This window comes from Argiope bruennichi, chromosome 11 (genome assembly GCF_947563725.1).
Source record: "Argiope bruennichi chromosome 11, qqArgBrue1.1, whole genome shotgun sequence".
Lineage (NCBI taxonomy): Eukaryota > Metazoa > Arthropoda > Arachnida > Araneae > Araneidae > Argiope > Argiope bruennichi.
In genome coordinates this window covers 89,867,911-89,890,223 of record NC_079161.1, presented here as the reverse complement: position 1 = coordinate 89,890,223, position 22,313 = coordinate 89,867,911, and the positions used below count along the sequence as shown (strand labels likewise).

General features: G+C 25.7%; 1 protein-coding gene and 1 long non-coding RNA gene across 2 annotated transcripts in view; one reads left to right on the top strand and one right to left on the bottom strand.

Moving 5' to 3' along the window:
• Positions 1-2,852: 2,852 nt before the first annotated feature.
• Positions 2,853-19,249, bottom strand: LOC129956455 (uncharacterized). Its single transcript, XR_008782693.1, has 7 exons — positions 19,131-19,249; positions 18,417-18,523; positions 14,699-14,790; positions 11,502-11,650; positions 9,651-9,753; positions 6,412-6,557; positions 2,853-3,067 (listed from the first exon to the last, which is right to left on the bottom strand). It is a non-coding gene; the product is annotated as an uncharacterized LOC129956455 (long non-coding RNA).
• Positions 19,017-22,313, top strand: part of LOC129956454 (pyruvate kinase PKM-like) — a 181,701-nt gene continuing 178,404 nt past the window's right edge. Inside the window, exon 1 of the mRNA XM_056068335.1 lies at positions 19,017-19,135. The gene's annotated coding sequence lies outside the window, so the exon portion shown is untranslated. The remainder of the gene's footprint in view (positions 19,136-22,313) is intronic.

Here is a 22,313-nt window from a genome sequence, read left to right as displayed (position 1 = left end):
ACATAAATTAAAAAAGATATTCTTTAGTGCCCATAAAGTTTAAACGCTGAGTGACTCTATTTTCAGTAATCAGATTATAAAAAAATGCTTTGTTTCAGTAAAAAATATTATTATATTAATTGGAGATAAATTCTTTCCACTTTAATTTAAAGCATAAATTCTACCGTTTTCAACCGTTTATTTTAAACGACTCGTTTTATTTTCTTAGTGTTTGAGGCATTTAAATTTAAACATTGTTAATTAATCGATCTGCTCATAATGAATCTAAGAAAATTTTGTTGACCAACTCTTGAGATATTACATAAATTAAAAAAGATATTCTTTAGTGCCCATAAAGTTTAAACGCTGAGCGACTCTATTTTCAGTAATCAGATTATAAAAAAATGCTTTGTTTCAGTAAAAAATATTATTATATTAATTGAAGATAAATTCTTTCCACTTTAATTTAAAGCATAAATTCTACGGGTGCTAACAGAAAATGAGAGAGATACATATTACGTTATGACTGAAGGCCTTTATAATATTATGAATGAATTATATGATAATCAAAATTTGAAGTTTTAAAATATTTTGATGAAGAAGCTATTAAAGTAGAAATTGCATAAAATATTTAATTGTTAAAATTTTAACGAACATTAAGATTGGCGAACCGGCTGGTCGCCAAAGGCGGCTAGTATCAAAATAAGTTTTGATAAAAGAAATCCTGATGCAAAATATTATAATTCAAAATAATAATATTATACTGATAAATGTAATGCCCAATGTTCCATAAAATATCTATAGCCATCAACTGATATTACATATTATTTTATAAATGCCAAGGTTCTCAAAGTATATACATGGAAATATAAATAAATTTATCAAATTAATTATACACAAGATGGGTCTGAAAATAACACAAAAAAGAATTCAAATAAACAATTAAGTAAAAATGACATAACAGTGTTCACATATATTCAAATAAAAAATTTAGGTTGAGTATCATTATACATCTGAAACTTGGTACACTGCCACTAAAAAAATTTATTATAATTTTAAACAATACATGCTATAAAATGTGATGTGTACTATGCAATAGCTTATTTCTTTAATTTTTAAAAATTACATAAAGGTTTAAATAAATACTATTCATATGAAAATATATAAATTTAAGCATTGTGAATTAAAAACATTAAATAATATTAATAACTGACAGATCTAAATGTGGATTCAAAATATGAGATCACATTTAGAATTTACTAAAAATTATTGATGTTTTATTTAATTATTGCACATTTAAAAATAAAACAAATTGCTGATAATAATTTGAAGGACTATATAATACCTTGGTATCAATAAATAGATAAAATAATTTATAAAAATACAGTTATATGATTAAATGATGATTCAAGTGAAATAGTGGAGTCAACAAATTAAATTTTGCTTTTTAATAAAACTCAAGATTCTATACTCTGTTCCACCCTAACTTGACAGTAGTGTATATTCTAGGAAAGACGAATCGCAGTCATTGTCAAGGGAATTGGGTTACTTTAAAGTACAAAGTTACTAGAAATGCAGATCACTAATGAAACTTTATCTCTCAAATTTTTCGCCAAATAGTAAATATTTATTAACTTTATTATATTATCATTTTAAATCAGAGAATTTTTTCCTAATTTTCATTATTTTGTTCAATGTTATTGATATATTATTTTAATAAATCATTAAAATTGTTTCCTTTTCAGACATACTGATAAAAAAAGGATTTCTATAATTTATGATATTATTTGATAAATTTCTGCACATTTTAGCTATTTTAAAATCAAAATTGATGGGGAACTCTTTTCCAACATGGAGCGTCATATTTTCTGCCTTTTACAATACTGCCAAGTTAGGGTGAAATAGAGTATAGTGATATATTTTCCCAGAATGGTTTGAATTTTGTCCAATTTTTAATGAAATAATGCTACAATAAAATAAATTTTTTCTTTGCAATCTTAGGGACTGGAATTTTACATCCCAAGTGTCACAGCATGCTAATGGTTCAGCTTGATTTATATCTCTTGGTTTTATTTTGGAAAACTAATCTTAATTTTATATCAGTGATAATGAACACACATAAAAAACATGTATATCTTTATAAAATATGTCTATAATTAAATGCAGTAATTAAAACAACAAAATGTAATGCTTTAAAATATGCTTGCAAATATTTTAAAATTTTTATTAAAGTTTGAGAAATAAAAAAGGTATGGATGTAAAACAAGTATGACTGAAAAATACTTATATTTTGAAATTTAAAGAATAGCAGTTATGGTTTTTAGTAACAATATTCTCAGAAGTTATTAAAGAATAAACAACAAAATGTTAATTAATTTTTAATTCATTTAATTAAAAATTAATATAACTAAAATTTTGAAATACTTTCTAATTAGCATCTACTATCCAAGAAATAACTAACTGTAAGATATATTTAAGAGATCCAGGTTCAATAATTTGCACTGTCTACAATGTTTTGACCAATTTTTCAATCATGCAAGTTGATGACACAATTCACAGATAACATGCAAGTCTACAAACATTATCTTTGTAAAAGATTATGAAACTCTTTTTGTAATGTAATGATGGAGAAACATAAAACAAAACTGTATTACTTTACAATACACCCTATATTATTTAGCGTTAGTTAATACGATAACATAAATGTGATTTAGAACACATACCTCATGCTACATTTTCACTCCGAATACTTAGTAATTCACCGATTTGCATCTCTTTTATTTTATTTGATTTATTTATTATAACTATTATTTACTTGCAACCCATATCAAAGAAATTTAATTTTTAATTTTAACAATAATTCACAAACGATCTTTCAAGTTGATCACTATATGAATTTATTTACATTTTATTAACTAATCACTGCTTACTTTAAAATAAGCTACTGGTCTTTATTTCCAGTTCCTGAGGTTTCAGAACTTGCTATAAACCAACTCCCTACAATCCTTTCTTCACACAGAATCAAACTTCTTTCAATATCAACATGTTTCTGTCTATACTCTGAAAATTCTTCCATTTATATAAGGATCTGAAAAAAAGTTTTAACATATTCAAGAATAAGCTTATTTAAACTTTATAAAAACAAATAATTAATCGATTTTTTTTAATACATGGTATGCTACTTTATTAAAATCTGTTGTACAAGTTCAATATTTCCTAATAAACTACATGGCAATGAAAATTAGCTATTGTACCATGCAGTAATATTAAGCAGATTAAAAAAAAATTTATAGATGCTTCCTGGTTTAATAATTATCATAAAAAACTAATACCATCATTTTCATTTTCAGAATGTTTATAAACATGCAGTTTAAAAAATTATTTTTGGCATATCAAATCATGACTGTAGATTCCTTCAGTCGTTGGAAAAATACAGAGAAAAAACATTTCATTCTCACAACCTCTAATTTTATATGGCTTGGATATTGTGAGAACAGAAGAGAATAAAAATTGTGAGATCTTTGAAATGAGATATTGCAAACTAAGGTTTAAAAGTAATTGAAGTTACATTTGGAATTTTTTTTTCAAAGTAACATAAAAGGAATTGAAGTTATCAAAAAGCTTTTAATGTAAAATTTGGTAGTTGTGATGATACGATAATTCAATGAATTAAATTATTTCATAAATTTGATAATAAATGAATTTTTTTGAAAATTTTATCCTTCCATAATGGGAGGGTGGAGGTCTATATATGAGCATTAACCACTCTATAGAGTATCCCTTACCAGTTTTAAACCAAACAAAGTTATTCTATTATATTCACAAGATCACATGAGCAAAATATTATATAACAATAAACATTTAAAAACAATGAAGAAATGAAAACTGCAGAAAATATGTAAAGAATATCTGTATATTACACAAATATCCTTTTATTTTAAATGCTTGATTCATTTTATCATTCCCAATGAATTAATATTTAAAAAAATAGGCATTTATTCTCCTAAAGACCAATGCCATAAATAAACTGAACAATGATAAATTCAAAATATATTTTTAAAAATACACAAAATTATATACAAAAATGTGATGCAACTGAGAAAAAAACTAAGAAGAAACAAAAAAGGAAAGCAACTTTCATTATTCATGTGCATAAAATGAAAGAAGAAAAAGTACCTAGTTATTAAATGAGCCAAAAACCAGTTTAATACGCTTTATGGTATATGGCAATAAAATAGGAAAACGGCTACAGCAAAGAAAAAGTTTTGGATAGTTAGAATAAGTCATAGTTTTAAACTACTATATATAAACACACACATGCACTCATAATAAAGAGAATTTATAAGAACTTTCAGCTTTAATTAGTTCATTTAGACCCCCTTTTCAAATTTGGTACATTTGTATTCATAGCTGGAACGATTATCTGGGGATTACGGTAGATGATAAGCACCAAGACTTGCAAGAAAAGGACCTCAACATGACCAAAAACTAAAATAATGTTATGAGCAGGGCTGAATAGCAATCTGAACAATAAAAACAATCATATATACTAAAAGTACACATGCTAGTTTGTTCTTATGTGGCCGGTTGAGTGCCCCTGACATCATTAATGGATTTCAGGCGACCAGTGTCACCAATAATAGCAATGATTGTAGTGTCAACTATAAAAAGGAAAAAAAAGAAAAGTTCATTCATGGGTAGAGAAATAACCAAAAGGCAAGATAACTCAGAAAAGCCCAAGATAAATCACAGAAATTGTGGATAGGACTATACCTAAATTGACCTGTAATCGTCAACCATCTTCTCTTTTCTATCTTAAATGTAATATTTTTTGAGTAAGCATCTGTATATATTTATTTATATTAAATTGTTCAAAAAAAAGTTAAATGAAGATAAGTTAAATGAATAATTCCGATTAATGCATACAGCACCACTTCACCACAGGTCATAAAACCAGGATGAAAAGAAATAAGAAAGAAATTTAATTGGAGTAATCAATGTTTTGAAATGCACTAAGTTTACAGAATAAATTAAAGTCTAGTGCAAGAATGCACCATATTGTAAATGTATGGTAAATAGATTTATGGTAATTTACCTTATTTACTAGGCTAGATAGCATATAGTATTTTAATAATTCAACTATAGAATGTTTAATATCGTTAAATCTAATCCATACCAAAAAAATAACCTGCTGGGTGTCATAACAGAAAATTAACCAAAAAGAAAAAAGAAGAAAAGCTCAATTTCAAAAAGTCACACATAAATCTTTTTTCCTGCTAAAAAGTAATTCTGCAATGAAATTGCTTTGAGTTTTCCACATCAAATACCAGTCTTACAATGATAAATGTAGAAACTGAAATTCATTAAAGAATTGCATGTTTGTTCAAATACAATCGAATTAGAAAATAATGATGAAAATGACAACAATTGGGATCGAATGAGTATAAGTAATATAGATTTCTGACCAAGTATTATAACTGATAAGATGAGAATGTTTTGTGTTAAAACTAGACCTGTGCAACACAAAAGACTTGAAAAGATTTTGAGTCTTGCATTTTTTGAATGCTGAAGTATAGGCTATTTTCCTCTAAAAAGGTTTCAAATGGTGAAACCCAGCTTCACAGCTGGTTAATTTATTCAAAAAATGCAAGACTCAAAATATTTTGTTTTTGTTATATATTATTTTCCAAAAAGAGAGGTAATGAACTATCTATAGGATTTATAGGTGGCTATAAAAACTGGAAAAAGTTTCAACTGTAATTCAAAATCATCAGCATTCTATTTGTCGCTTTAATTCATTTATTGATTGAAAATAGTTACCAAAATAACTAAATTTATGTTTGAACTATTAATAAAATATGAAGTTAATATAAATAAAGAAACAGAATGATTTAAATTACTATTTCAAAGAACTGTAGATGTGATTCTATTTCAACCCTCTTGATTCCAGAGAGGTGGTTTGAGAATTTTGACTTAACATCCAAAAAGAGTAGTATCGGGTGCCTGCTTTCTTTGGAGGGCAATTGATATGTAAAGTAGCTTCTGTGTTAAATATCATAGGATGTCTATATTATCTCTAACAGTTGCGTTTTTTTTTTTTTTTTTCACAGTCCCCTCTCATGTGCCTTAAGGTAGTAAGGTTCAAGAAGGCATTCACTAAATAGGTAGTTTGTATATTCTTTTCATGTTTTCAAGGAGTTTGGTTTCTATTTTCTTTTGTTATAGTAGAAAATAAAGAAGATTTTATCATATTCACTAAAAGAAATGCTTTATATTGGAGTACTCTTTTAACATTGAATGACATAAAAAAGCTAAAATTGATATAAAGAAGATGAAATTGAAATGCAAATTTGTTGTTGAAAAACCAGAAGACAATTGCTCAAAGTAAATTAATGACAGATTTACTAATTCAAAAGATAGGAAGCAACTCACCTTCAGCAGAAAAGCATTCATATCTATCAGTTACATGCCAAATGTCTGGTTTTTAAAGAGAACTCCAATTGAAAGTGCTTGGATGTAAAAGAATCAAGCATATAATAATCTTTCACTTCGAGGAATCCATGAAATAATAGGAATGCCTAATAATGGAATTTTTTTAATTTAATAAAATTATTAAGTAAATATGACTCTGTGTAAATGGATCACACAAATAGAATTTTTTAAAAATTCAAAAAATAAAATTGTTTTTTATTTAGCAATACATAGGTCACAAAAACAAATTATTTGTTTATTAGAAAGGGGAAAACAATTTTTTTTTGGGAGGGAGGGGGAAGTATTGAAACATTTATATTGCTTATATCTGCTTTCACAAAAAAAAGGGAAATTCTACAAAAGCATTTAACATTTTTCTTAAACAAAAGCTGAAGCTGAAAGTCTTTTAGATTCCAAAAAATGCCATTAATTTTATATTCAATTGTATAGTTTACAATATCTTCCAAAATTAACACTGTCAGTAAATTATTTCAAACAAAAAGAATTGTCCTTGGCTCAGCTTTTAATTTAATCAATAAAAATAAAGCTGAAATCTAACATTTAGCATATTTTAAGATGAGACAAAAAAAGTTGAAGATAAAGTTATAGAAAACCAGGTACAAAAATTCAGTTTAACTGTTCTAATATAAAAACTTCAGAAAAATATGAATAATAACATTTTTTCCAAAAACTTCATAAAGTTTTATAACAAAGATGTAGATGGAAACCTAATTCAGGAAATTGGTTTGCTATGGAATTTGATTCTGAATGAGTGATGCAAATAACACATAAGATATATTGCAATATATTAAATAATAATTATAATAAGTTATTCCTAATAGTATTAAAACATTTCCTGAGGTTGCCAATTATTACAGCAAGTGCAGCAAATTGAAATTAATAATCATCTTTGGTCAAGTATATGTGAAGTTCACATAAATGCACTTGCTATATTAAGCATCCAAAATAAAAATAATAATAATTTTTCTGAATTGTTGTATAAGATAAGATGCAAGTCCACAAACATTATCTTTTTAAAAGATTGTAAAACTGTTTTTGTAACATAAAATGAAAGAGAAACAAAAATCAAAATTGTATTCTTTTACAATACACCCTATATAATTTAGTAGTTAATACAATAATATAAATGTGATTTAGAACACATAGTTCAATGCTGTACTCGGATGATAAATTTTCAATCCCAATCTTAGTAATTCACTGATTTCCATCACTTTTATTTTATTTATTTATTATAACTATTATTTACTTGCAACCCATATCAAAGAAATTTAATTTTTAATTTTAACAATAATTCACAAACGATCTTTCAAGTTGATCACTATATGAATTTATTTACATTTTATTAACTAATCACTGCTTACTTTAAAATAAACTACTGGTCTTTATTTCCAGTTCCTGAGGTTTCAGAACTTGCTATAAACCAACTCCCTACAATCCTTTCTTCACACAGAATCAAACTTCTTTCAATATCAACATGTTTCTGTCTATACTCTGAAAATTCTTCCATTTATATAAGGATCAGAAAAAAAGTTTTAACATATTCAGGAATAAGCTTATTTAAACTTTATAAAAACAAATAATTAATTGATTTTTTTAAATACATGGTATGCTACTTTATTAAAATCTGTTGTACAAGTTCAATATTTCCTAATAAAATACATGGCAATGAAAATTAGCTATTGTACCATGCAGTAATATTAAGCAGATTAAAAAACAAATTTATAGATGCTTCCTGGTTTAATAATTATCGTAAAAAACTAATACCATCATTTTCATTTTCAGAATGTTTATAAACATTCAGTTTAAAAAATTATTTTTGGCATATCAAATCATGACAGTAGATTCCTTCAGTCGTTGGAAAAATACAGAGAAAAAAACATTTCATTCTCACAACCTCTAATTTTATATGGCTTGGAAATTGTGACAATAGAAGAGAATAAAAATTATGGAAATTTTATCAAAAAGTCTTTAATATAATATTTGGTAGTTATGATGAGATGACAATTCAATTAATTTGAATTATCTATCTAAATTAGATAATAAATTAATTTAAAAAATAAAATAAAAATTTTGATCCTCATATGATGGAGGGTGTATCTATGAACATCAACCACCTTATTATGTATCACTCACTAGTTTTAAACCAACCAAAATTATTCTATTATATTCAGAAGATCACATGAGCAAAACATTATATAACAATAAACATATAAAAATAATGAAAAAATGAAAACTGCAGAAAATATGTAAAGAATATATGGAATATTGTTCAAATATCCTTTTATTTTAAATGACTGATTCATTTTTATCATAACCAATGAATAAATACTTAAAATTTAGGCCATTATTACCCTTAAGAGTAATGTCATAAGAAATTGAACAATCACAAATGCAAAATATATTTTTAAAAATACACAAAATTATATACAAAATGTGATGCATCTGACAGAAAACTAAGAAACAAGAAAGGAAAGCAACTTTCATTATTCATGTGCATAAAATGAAAGAAGAAAAAAATACTTAGTTATTAAATGAGCCAAAAACTAGTGTGGTAAGCTTTATGATATATGGCAATAAAATAGGAAAATGACTACAGCAAAGTAAAAGTTTGAGATAGTTAGAATAGTCATAGTTTTAGTTATTATAAACTGAATTTTGAAATATCATAATTTTTATAATTTTGAGATATAATAATTTGAAATATAATATTTATTATAAACTGAAAAAAACTGAATTTTTATACCTGGTTTTCTATAACTTTATCTTCTGCAGTTTCGTAATATTTCCCTTTCTTTTTTGAATTTTTTTTAAGGAAATTATTTAGTCATAGTTAGTCATAGTTTAAAACTACTATTTGCAAAATGAAGTCTTCCTATAAAGCAATCTACTAAATATAAGATATATATACATATATATATATATAACACATGTGCACTCACAAGAGAGAAAGTTTATAAGAACTTTTCAGCTTTATTTAGTTCATTTAGTATTACTTTTCAAATTTTGTACATTTATATTCATAGCTGGGACGGTTATCTGGAGGATTACAACAGATGCTAAGCAACAAGTCTTCGATAGAGGAATTCTCAACATGTTCAAAAACTAAAATAATATTATAAATAGGGCTAAATAGCAATTTGAACAATAATAGCACTCCCACATACTGGAAGTATACATACTAGTTTGTTCTTATGAGTTCTTATGCTGGTTGAGAGTCCCTGACATCAGTAATGGGTGTCAGGCGATAAGTGTCACCAGTAATAGCAATGATTGTAGTGTCACCTATAAAAAGGAAAAAAAGAAAAGTTCATTCATGGGTAGGGAAATCACCAACAGACAAATGAATACAGAAAAGTCCAAGATAAATGACACAAATCGTGGATGGGACTATACCTAAATGGACCTGTAATCGTCAACCATCTTCTCTTTTCTACATTAAATATAATATTTTTTGAGTAAGCATCTGTATATATTTACTTCTATTAAATTGTTCAAACAAAAAGTAAAATGAAGATAAGTTAAATGAGTAATTCCTAATAATGCATACTGCACCACTTCTTCACAGGTCATAAGACCAGGATGAGAAGAAATTTAATTGGAGAAATCAATGTTCTGAAATGTACTAAGTTTACAGTATAAATTAAAGTCTAGTGCAAGAATGCAGCATATTGTAAATGTATGGTAAATATATTTATGGTAATTTATTTTATTTACTAGGTTAGATTGCATAGAGTATTTAAATAATTCATACTATAAAATGTTTAATATTGTTAAATCTAATCATGTCAATACCAGGGAAATATCTCTCTGGGTGTCATAACAGAAAATTAACAAAAAAAAAAAAAAAAAAAAAAAGCTCACTTTTAAGAAGTCACACATAAATCTTTTTTTAATGCTAAAAAGTAATTCTGCAATGAAATTGCTTTGAGTTTTCCACATCAAATACCAGTCTTGCAAAGAGAAATGTAGAAACTGTGGAATTCATTAAAGAATTGCATGTTTGTTCAAATACAATTGAATTAGAAAATAATGATGAAAATGACAACAACAAATGTGATCAAGTGAATATAAGTAATCCAGGTTTATGGCCAAATATTATAACTGATAAATTCAGAATGTTTTGTGCTAAAACTAGACTTTTGCAACACAAAAGAGTTTTTGCTATGAATGCTGAAATATAGGCCATTTTCCACTATGTACTACTTAAAAAAAATGCCAAATGGTGAAACCCATCTTCATAACTGATTAATTTATTCAAAAAATGCAAAACTTAACATATTTTGTCTTTGTTTATACTATTCTCCAAAAGAAGACGTAATGGGCTGTCTAAAGGATTTATAGGTAGCTATAATAACTCGAAAAAGTTTCAACTGTAATTCAAAATCATCAGCATTCCATTTGTCATTTTAATGAAGGAACAAATGAAGAAATAAAAAAAATGAAATGAAATCTTTAAAAAAAATGAAATTAACATAAATAAAGAAACAGGGTGATTTAAATTACTATTTCAAAGAACTGTAGATGCAATTCTATTTCAACCCTCTTGATTCCAGAGAGGTGCTTTGAGAATTTTGACATAACATCCAAAAGGACTAGTATCGGATACTGCTTTCTTTGAAAGGCAATTCATATGAAAAGTAGCTTCTGTGTTAAATACTATAGGATGTATTATCTCTAAAAATTGTGTTTTTTTTTCATAGTATCCTCTCATGTGCCTTAAGGCAGTAAGGGTCAAGAAGGCATTCACTAAATAGGTTGCTAATATATTCTGTTCATGTTTACAAAGGTTTTGGTTTCTTTTTTCTTTTGTTATAGCAGAAAATAAAGAAGATTTTATGGCTATTCACTAAAAGAAATGTTTCACATTGGAGTACTCTTTTAACGTTGAATGATATAGAAAAGCTAAAATTGGTATAAAGAAGATGAAATTGAAATTCAAGCTTGTTATTGAAAAACCACAAAAACATATTTACAATGACAGTTGTAAAGCAATGGCAGATTTACTAGTCAAAATATGTGAAGCAACTCACCTTCAGCAGAGATGAGTTCATGTCTATTAGTTACATGTCAAAAATGTCTGGTTGTTAAAGAGAATCCCACTTGAAAGTGCTTAGATGTAAAAGAATCAAGCATATAATAATCTTCCTCTTCGAGGAACCCATGAAATAATATGAAATGCCTAATAATAGAATTTTTTAAATTTAATCAAATTATTAAGTAAATATGACTAAAATGCTTATATCTGCATTTACAAAAAGATGAGAATTCTACAAAATTATTTAACATTACTCTTAAACCAATTATGTGACACTTATTGGAAAGTCAAAACAGATTCAGTTAAGCAGCAAATACACATTTGAACAAACTTGTTTTGCCCTGGAATAATTTATTAATGAAAATAATGATAATATTGCAATAACCAAAGCTAAAAGTCTATTAGATACAATACAAAAAATGCCATTAATTTTATATTTAATTGTATGGTTTACAATATCTTCCAAAATTCATACTATAAATAAATTATTCAAACAAAAAAAATTGTTCTTGACTCAGCTTTTAATTTAATCAATAAAAGTAAAGCTGAAATCCAAAATTTAACACATTTTAAGATGAGACAAAAATAGAAAAATATTATATTATGAAACAGTAGAAGATAAAGTTATAGAAAACCAGGTACAGGAATTCAGATTTTTTTTTTTTATACTGCATTGTTAAAAAAAAAAAAAAAAAAAAAAAAAAAAAAAACTTCAGAAAAATATGAATTAGAAAATTTTTTTTCCAAAAAACTTTTTAAAGTTTTATAACAACGATGTAGCTCGAAACCTAATCCAGGAAATTGGTTTGATATGGAATTTGATTCTGAATGAGTGATGCAAATAGCACATAAGACATATTGCAATATATTAAATAATAATTATAAAATATTTCTAATTGTATTAAAACTTTTCCTTAGGTTACCAATTATTATAGCAAGTGCAGTAAATTAAAATTAAGAATCATCTTTGATCAAGCATGTGTGAAGTGCAAATAAGTGCACTTGCTATATTAAGCATCAAAAAAAAAATGTAATTTTCCTGAATTGTTGTATTAACGAAAACAAAATTATGCATTAAATAAACACACATTAGTAATATATGTCTCATACTTATAATTTTTATTACTTTGTAAAAGTTTCAGAGCCTCAAATGATTCCCTGCACCCAAGTCCCTTTACAGAGAAGACTGCCTCTGATTCAAATCTGATTTTATTATATTTATCCATATCTCTACATACCATAAGATTTCTCCCAGATAACATAATGAGCTACAGTTTTTTATGTGATATACAATTTTTTAAAAATTCAAATCTTAATATCTAGTTCTCATATTTAAGCTTAATGATTTAAAAACTAAAAAACTTTCATAGGTTGCATACTTATTAAAATTAATTTTAAGGATGAAAAATTATATCAACACAATCAGTATAGTATTAAAAATCTTAAAAGGGATATTTTAAAAGAATTTCAATACTTTTTTATGATGTGTATCATTTAGGAAAGGATAGTTTTATGATTAGGATTTTTCATTTTATTTAAACAATTTAGGATTTGGAAAATTTTAAGGAACAGTTTGTTTTTGAATCTAAGTTTTGCTTACTTCAAATACTAAATATTTTGATTTTCTTTGCTATAAATTAGCAATAAAAAATTATCATTTTCCAAGAGCACAAATGTCACCATAGAAGATATTAATAAGTCAAAACACTTAACAAAGCACCAAACATATTTATGTATCTAGCTAAATTTAAAAGTACAAAAATATAATATTTTTAAAACTGAATAAACTGAACATTATACTAATTAAACTAACTGAATATTATACTAATGTTAACCTATTTTTTTCAATATTAATATATATTTATGCACTTGAGTATATATTTATAATTTGGTGAAATTGTTTCTTGGGGATTTTTGGTCGCTGTTAAAACCGAAAAGCAACTTGAAACATTTTGTTTCATTCTATAAACTGTTCTAATTCTTTATATTGCAATAAAACTTATTCTAACTTGGTGTGGACCAAATGGCTCAGTGGTAGAATGCTATGAACTGAAAGTGATAGTTTGCTAGTTCGTATCCGACTGCAGGCAAGTTACCTAAATATTATTTTGGTATTGATTTACTTTCTTATATTTCTCATTTGTTCTAGAATGTTCTTATAATTTCTATATCTTTCTGAATCTGGAAGATTCGAGTCATTTCATCTTGTGGATAAAACAGATGCAAGATTTATTCCTTGAATAAAGTCTTGAGTTTAGATTAGTGAATGCTATCTTTGACTTCAGTCAACACACAGTTTATCTATGCTAACTTCATCTATGCGGCAATATTTTTCAACAGGCCTAATTTGCCTAAATTAGTTTTGTTAAAAAGCCTTATGCACAAAACTTTATACAATAGTGATTTAAAATATATTCTCCTTTTTCTAAAAAATTGGGCTAAAAAAAACTTATTCAATAAGACTTTTTAAGTGGAAAAAAGAAATATTTTCATAAACTTCAAAATTTTGAAATTGAAATGTTTCTAAAAGAAAATTTAATAAATTACAATATAAGGAAATCTGTAATGAAGAGAATAAGGGGAATACTTTTTGATTTAAAAAATTAAGCATTCTAAAGTCAAGCATTTTCATACAATCTTTAAAATAAAAACAAAAATGCCATTTCACAGATGCAGCTGAAAACATTGATAAGCTTACTTTTTAATAAGGAAACACATGAAATTTTAGCTTTTGATATTTCTTCTCAAACAGGTTCATAAATTGAATGATAGAATGCATTTATTCAACTGTAAGTGAGAAAACTGTAGAGTTAATTTTCAAATTATTCTACAGTTTTTCCACTTATAGAATATATATATATATACAAATTATTATTGTTTCCCACCTATAGAGATTTTGCATTTTAAAAATGTAAAACAGAAATTGAAATTGCAATAAAAAAGTACACAGAAAAAAAAATTTATATAAAAAAACTTAAATTTACTTCAAATTTTAATAAAAATTTATGCAAAAAATTTATTATACTAATGAACAAAAATAACTGTCACAGCCATATATTAAAAAATTTAATTTAATAAGAAATAAAATAAGAATTTTAATTATGATATTTAGAAAGAATGAAAGTGTTATTAAAAGAAAATTTCTTCAACATCAAAATCAGAATTCATAACATATAAAAATTTTATACTCACTTTGTTTTGTAGGAAGATATTTTAGAAGAGTCTTGTTCCTTCTTATTCCAATTTTTGCATAATAGGCATGCAATGAAAGATTTATTTTTCATCTATTAAAAAAAACCTGTTTTTAAAATTCAAAAGAATTAAAATAAATTTCTTTGTTGAGTTCAGATATTTTTATTTATTAAATTTCAACAAACTTACCAATCTTCCATTTAAATTTAAATCTTTGAACAGTTTGTTTTTTACTGAATAAAGACTATATTATATTGTGTTTATTAAATCAGATATTCAAAATAATCACAAACTGAAGGATCAAAATTGGGACACTCCAAATCTGACTGTGAAAATCCATCAGAATTGGTATGGTGTGAAATAGAAACTTGAATATCCACCCTAACCATTATTCATCATATTATTTAGAATTAAGACTTACTGAATGTGGGCATAGAGGAAGAGGCTTTGGGGACATAGGAACAGCAGGGGGAGGGGGCTTGCAGTGTGATCAAACAAGGTTCATCGAGGTGATTAAAATGAAATGAAATGCTTTTCAATGACCAGCCTGGAAAAATGGTCTTAGGAAATGGAATATATAGACTGTCATCATTTGATTGACGTGACATGGAATTAACTTGAATCATTGGTTTTATGGACAGAGAAAAAAGTTTGAGGCCTATTCTAACAGAATATTCATCAAAGTGGATAAAGTGAAGTTGCATATGGAAAGCTTTTCAACGACCAGCCTAAATAAATTGGCTAAAAATATATATATTGATTCTAACCATACCATTGTGTGATGTAAATTTATCTTGAAATTGCAAGCTTTATGCTTTAAAGGACCTTAAATATTTATTATTTCAATTCCAAAAATTATTTCTAAACTCAAGTGATTGGCGAAATTGTTTGTAAATTTCTTAAAATTACACTAATATTAATTTCCTTCCCTATTTGATGAATTCCTTATAGCATTCCAATGGAGTTCAATCATATTTGCTTTCAGAGAAAATACCAAGAACTAGTTTTATTTCTTTATAGAGATAATTTCTATAATGTCAACATTGTTATAATCCTATTATAGTGTAATTTTTTTTATTAAATTTAATTAAAAATTCAATATTAAAATATATTTTCAAGCAAGTCCATACAAGTTATAAAAATATTGAAACAATGCAAAGTCATAAATCATGAAATGAAAGGTTAAAAATTAATGTGGATATATTGAATTCATTTTATTTTTATGTACAAAAAGCGTTTTATAGATCTGAATCTTTTTTAATTGTCATCAATTATTCATCATGTTCAGAAATTTTGGGGTTAATAAAAAATTCTTTCCATAGGAAAAACTGTTTAAAATATTGTTTCTAATTTCTCTGTTAATGCACTTTTATATAGTAAATCTCTTCTTTCCTTTTTTTTTTTTTTTTACATATAGTTGAGGGGGAGGAGCATTCATACCTCTCATGCACAACAAAAAGAGAAATTAGATATGAGTTAAAATGAAACTTTCAACAATTATCGTTTTTAATTAAATAATTTTTCTTCTGAAAACAAAGAGCTCTATAAGAAAACTGTATTAGCTTATTAATGAATCTAAATATCATGTACCATGTTTCAGTGTATAATTTTTAATCTATAATTAGATTTATACACCAAAAAAGTTGAGGGCAAAACAATTTCACAGTGCTTATACAATAATTACATTTAGTATCAATATTTTTGAAACATTAGCACAAATCTGTGTAATCTGTTTTATTAAAATTTGCCAGCAGCATGATGTGGCTTTTAAAAATATTCTGTTCTTTTAGTAGTTTCATTACAAATGGAGTACAAACAGTTATGGATTTAAACTTAACAAGGTTTTGCTCTAAACATGATTGGAGTATTTACAATCATGGAGTATTTACAACTTCATGATTGGAGTATTTACAATTTTTGCCATTTTATTTGACATGAAAACTCATGATGCCTAAATAAGTAAACAAGAATTATCTACTCCCTCTCTTTGCCACTCATTTCCAAGATAAATCTCAAAAACACTATTTCATTGTAGATTGTTTATAGGAGAAGGGAGGAATCATGGTAGAGCATCCTAAAGTTTTTATCATTGCATGGATTCCACTAATTTTTAATCCATTTCAAAGTTTTTAAAGATTAAATTTGTCATCCATAGTCACCTGTTTCCCCTCTATCTCTTAATTTTCATGTAAGATAATGCCACAATAAGAGATGTCATAAAATAAAGACGTATTCACTCAGCCTTAATAATTGGGCTCATTTTACCAATTATTTTTGCCATTTTGCATGCACAGCTAACCAATTAGAATACTTTATCTTTATAGCATAAATTTAAGTAAAATAGTACTTTCTTTTAATGTGATAGAAAGTAGTATACCAAAATTGACCCAGATTATAAAAATATGCTAAGTGGGTGTATAACTGGTCACCAATGAAAACTACTTGATTCGTCTAAAAACAAGCAGTTTTAAAAGTCAATTTTGATAAAGTTTTAAAGTAACAGAATGTTAATTTCAGAATTTTGATTTCAATATCATGTATTTAAAAAATACACACAAGATTTAAATTTAAAAGTAATGGTATATAAAAAAAACAGTAAAATATTTTAATTATAAAATCATACATCACTTTCAAATGATTTGAATACACAGTTCTTGTAAACTAAATGAAAACACAAAATTCCATTACTCTGAAATTATAAAAAAAAAAAAAAAAAAAAAAAATTATCTAAAATTGTAGAGTCCTAGAGAGTTGCCCATTTTATGATTCGAACATAAGGTTTTCCAAATTTAGATTAAATATAATAATAAATTTAGTCAATAAAGCATTTGCAGTGGAAGAAAAAAATAATATTTTTATAAATTACAAGTGAATATTTTACTAAAACAGAGGATTAGTAGGGACAGTATTATAAAATCAGAAAATTCAGAGAAATGTTGTTTGTTTAAATAAATAGCATTCAGAAAATCAATATTTTGTCACTAGTTCTACTGAAAGTTTAAATAAAAGTGAAAATCATTTTAACATATGCAACTGAAATCATAGATAGGTTTACTTAATAACTAAAAAGTTATTAAGTAAAAATAACTTGAAATTTCTAAAAATTAACTAAAAATTTCAATTACTAAATTTTTTTTATATGCTTTCATAAGTTTACTTAACATGGCATCTTTATTAAATTACAGGGGGGAAATTACCTGAATAGATGTTTATGTATTTGAAAAATCATTAAAAAGTTTAAAGTACAATAAATAATAAAAATATATAGAAGACTTAAAAAGAAAAAGATTTCAAAATTAAAAATATGTGCAAAAACTTTCTCTCATATTTCTATATAAAAACAATTATCACTTGGTAGCAGATAGAATATTTGAGAAGAAGTATGAATGTCTATAATGTTTCTTCCCATAATAATTGTTTCATAAGCTGTAAATTGCAGTTATTCTAACTTACTTATACATACATAGAGTATGAGAAATGAAAATAGGAATTATAGGAAAGTACAAGGTTTGTTGTCAATAAGTTCTCATTCAAAGTTGAGAGAAAAAAAAATTATCATTGACATGTTTTTAAAATTATTAAAACCAATAGAATGTAAAAACTTAGAATAAGCATTTTAAAAAAAGATTTTATGAAGTATGAAAATGTCATTGAAAGAAACAGATTTCTCTTATGGCACCCTAATGATAATAGTATGCATAAAACTTTTATAACTCACATTATTGTGGAGAAACATATTCCAAAATTCTTTGGAAATGTTTTCTTTCTTCGTCTTTTTTTGGAAAGTCTTCCAGCAAATTGGTTCAACATCATCATCTTTTCTTGCTGCAATTTAAAATAAAAATTAAAGCAATATATCTAATACAGCCAAGAATATTATCTTTAAATAACATTAAAACAATGAAAGGCACAGAACTGTTTAATAGGCAGAGTAATTATTCTAAAAACACATTTTAATTTTTTTTCTAACCGCAGCCATAATTTTAAACTTAAATCAGCAAACGATATTTTTCATAAAATAAATGAAAATGTTATGTAAATAGAGTAAATAAAAAATAAAAATCGGTTAAAAGATTTATCTTAGATGGAAAATATAAAATAACCTAGCTTATTTTTTATTCATGGAGCAAAATATGGATCAAAATTATAGTAATTAAAATCAACTTAAAGGGAATAAATAAAGCTAGGAACTACCTCACTTTTCCCCCATTATAACCTTGTGTTAAAATAAAATAAATGATAAAACATGAAAGAAAATTCATATAAAATAATCATTCTTTAAATAAGATCAAAGGTAGCTGAACAAAATATTTTAATTTGTTAACCCAACATTTCGATATACCATTTCAAGATGAAAGTATTCTGATATAACTCAACATCATAAAATCAAAATATAAATGACAGACAGCTCCTCTCGCTCACCCGTTTTTACCTGCGGTAAGTACCAGATGGATTCACCCCTCTCGTAGGAATATTGGTGATAAATAGTTTTTTTATAGGAGGCACTCTATTTGAGAAAAGACGAGTGTTTCACTTTCAAACAAAACGGAGAAGTTGCCGGATGAATCAGTTTATTATTATTATTATTATGCATTTAAGTATTGTCTTTTTTTTTTTTTTTCAATTTTGCTTAATGTTTTCATTTTAATCTTAAATATAGAGAATTAAAGAAACTTTTCCAATATTACTCGGTATTTCAATTTGCACATAGCGGAAAATTGTGAGCAAAAATAAGGGAATTGACTGCATCAATTTTCTTTCATATTGTTATATTTTAATAAAAGGTATATGGAATGTTTCAATTTTTAAAAATAATAATAATTAAGATGATAACATTGAATAGCGAAAAATTTAAATTATGCATATTACAAACTTGAATTAAATTACAACATAATTTTAAAGTTATATATATACATATACATATATATTCATTCAATAAAAGTGCAGTCGTTAAATTTTTTTTAATTAATTCGGAAACGCACATTACATATTTTATATTTATTTTATACAGTAAATACTTATATAAAATGAATTTCTATAATAAATTTCGTATCTTATTTGAAATATTATGCATAGTACAATTCATGATTCTACGAGCATACTTCTCAGTAATAAATTCGTTAAATCCAGAGTTTAGCATATTTTACATCCTTTTCCCTTGGTTTATTAGATGGGAAGAAAGAAAGAGAAATTTGTAGTCGTTTCAAGTTTTCGCAATTATGTACTTCTGTCTAAAAAAACTGAACACAAAAATTGATAATTGGACGCAAAATTCCATAAAAATTATAGGTACAAAAAAAAAATTACTTAAATTATCCAGCGAAGAAATGTTGCACTAAACGGTGATATAATTCCAAATCGCTTTATTTAATGTATTTCTTTAAAAACTTGTATATTTTTAAAATTATTTATTGAAATTTGATTATTTCTTTTGATTCATTTTGAAGTTCATTTATTTTTTTCTACAAATGAAAAAAAAAAATACGTTTTTCAACAAAAAGGCATGATTTTCAAAATGTTTTTAAGAAATTTCATTTAATTTTCAATTGTACTAAAGATAATAATAAGAAAAAACAATAAATAGAAACACTTAACTATTCATTAAAACAATATTTGCGGTAATAAATCCGCAATAAGTTAACAAAAAGATAAATTTTAAGAATCTCGAAAAAAATGTATTAAAAGTGATACGCAGTGAATTAAATCGCTTATTTATTTCTTCGGAACGGCAAAAAAAAAAAGCGTCTGAATCTGAAAAGAAACATATGCCTACCTTCTGAAACCGATGAGTTAATAAAATTTCGGCGGAAATAATGAGCTTTGTTTGGTAAAAATTTGTTTCAGTACTGTATTTAATGTTGGAAAATTATTTAAAAATCGAAAAATATCAATAACACAATTTTCTTATTTTCATTTTTACTTTTTAATATTTTGCATTTTCCGTTTCATTTATATTTATTTGTATTTATAAATCTACTTTTCATGAAGCACGAGTTTTAATGGCCATTACCATATCGCAGTTAGTTAAATAGTACATTTATTTTCAGATCAGACAATTTTAATTCAACATAAATTTTGCTTTCTTTTTTTTTAATTTATACTTTTTTTCCGCGAAAACAATATAAAATTTGATTACATGGTAGATTGATTGCAGTAATGTTTAATTAATTTTTGTTCTTTACCTGCATTTATCGTTTGCAGAGATCCTAAGAAATCTGTACCACTTCTTATCATTCAGTAAATTAATTAAAGCTAAAATCAGAAAATTAATTAGAATCTATTATTTATATACTTAGTGGCTTAATGTTGAGATTCAGTCATAAACTTCTTTAATTAGGTTGAGAATATTTTTTAAATATCCGTAAAAGTTTTTTCTCAGAATTATGAAATAATTTTCTCTCTCCCATTGTGTTTATTAAAAAAAACATAGTTTCCGAACCTCTAATTCTAGATACTTTAGCAGGAGAATAATGTGCTTGGCTCATTTCATTTATATTTATTTGTGTTGTTTACATCAAGTATTGAATAACAGGAAGAATGCTTAGCACTCTGTCATTCTAACAGTAGTATAAAGTAATAAACTTAATAAATCTTCTATCCGATTAATAATTGCTTCCACCTAAAAATAAAAGTCTGTCTTTTTAATAAAAAAAAATACCGATAGTTTCATCGACTTAAAATATCTTTACGGTATTCGCATCTCATCTATCAGATACTTTTAAAAAATGAGCTACAGAACGTATTTCATTCGCCATAAAATTAAGATGTATGTTAATTTCTTCAAACGGGATCAATTAAAAAAGCTTAAATAATGAATTCATTTTAAAAAGAATGGAAACGCTTCAATATTTAAATAAAAAGAAAAAAAAAGAGATTTATATTTTAAAATATCATATATTAAAGATAAATCTGAGTAATGTTCTTTGTTCCTCCGAAATTTCTGGAGTAGCCCTCCCCCTCCCAAATGTCTTATTTTGCTCTTAACAATTTTAGATTTACTTAATATAATGTCCTCGGTGGATTTGACTCTTTTTGGAAAGAGTTTTCAAAAAACAAAATTAAATATAACTCAAGAACTATTGCGAATTTCGGAAGGAAATTTGATAAACATACATAAAAAAACTTGCTGAATCGAATTATTAAAAAAAAAAAAAAAAAAAAAATCTTGATTTACGTAATGGGGAATTTTTGAGATAGTAGTTAATTAACCATGTTAATTAATTCGATTAATCCATTTGTCTATCTCAACGTAGCTGTCTCTTTAAGCCACTTACATCGCAACCAATTTTGTAAAGTTGGGATAATAAGTAACAAAGTTACATAGATGTTCCTTTATTATTATTATTATTGACGACTGTACCAAAGGAAATTTCTATGAGTACATTATTAATAGAGTGTACCGTACTGCGAACTTCTAACGCCTTTGCTGCCATCGATATGAATCTTAAGGAAAAATTGAGGGATACATTGCATAGTATCTAGAACCATTTGTTTGATTAATTCTAGGACTCCGACTTTTTAATCACACATCATTTGAAAGGCAGGACAATCTCTTTCGCCAAAGGAAAAGGGACTATGTCTCTTTAAGCTCTGGTTACTGTGCCAAGAATGAACA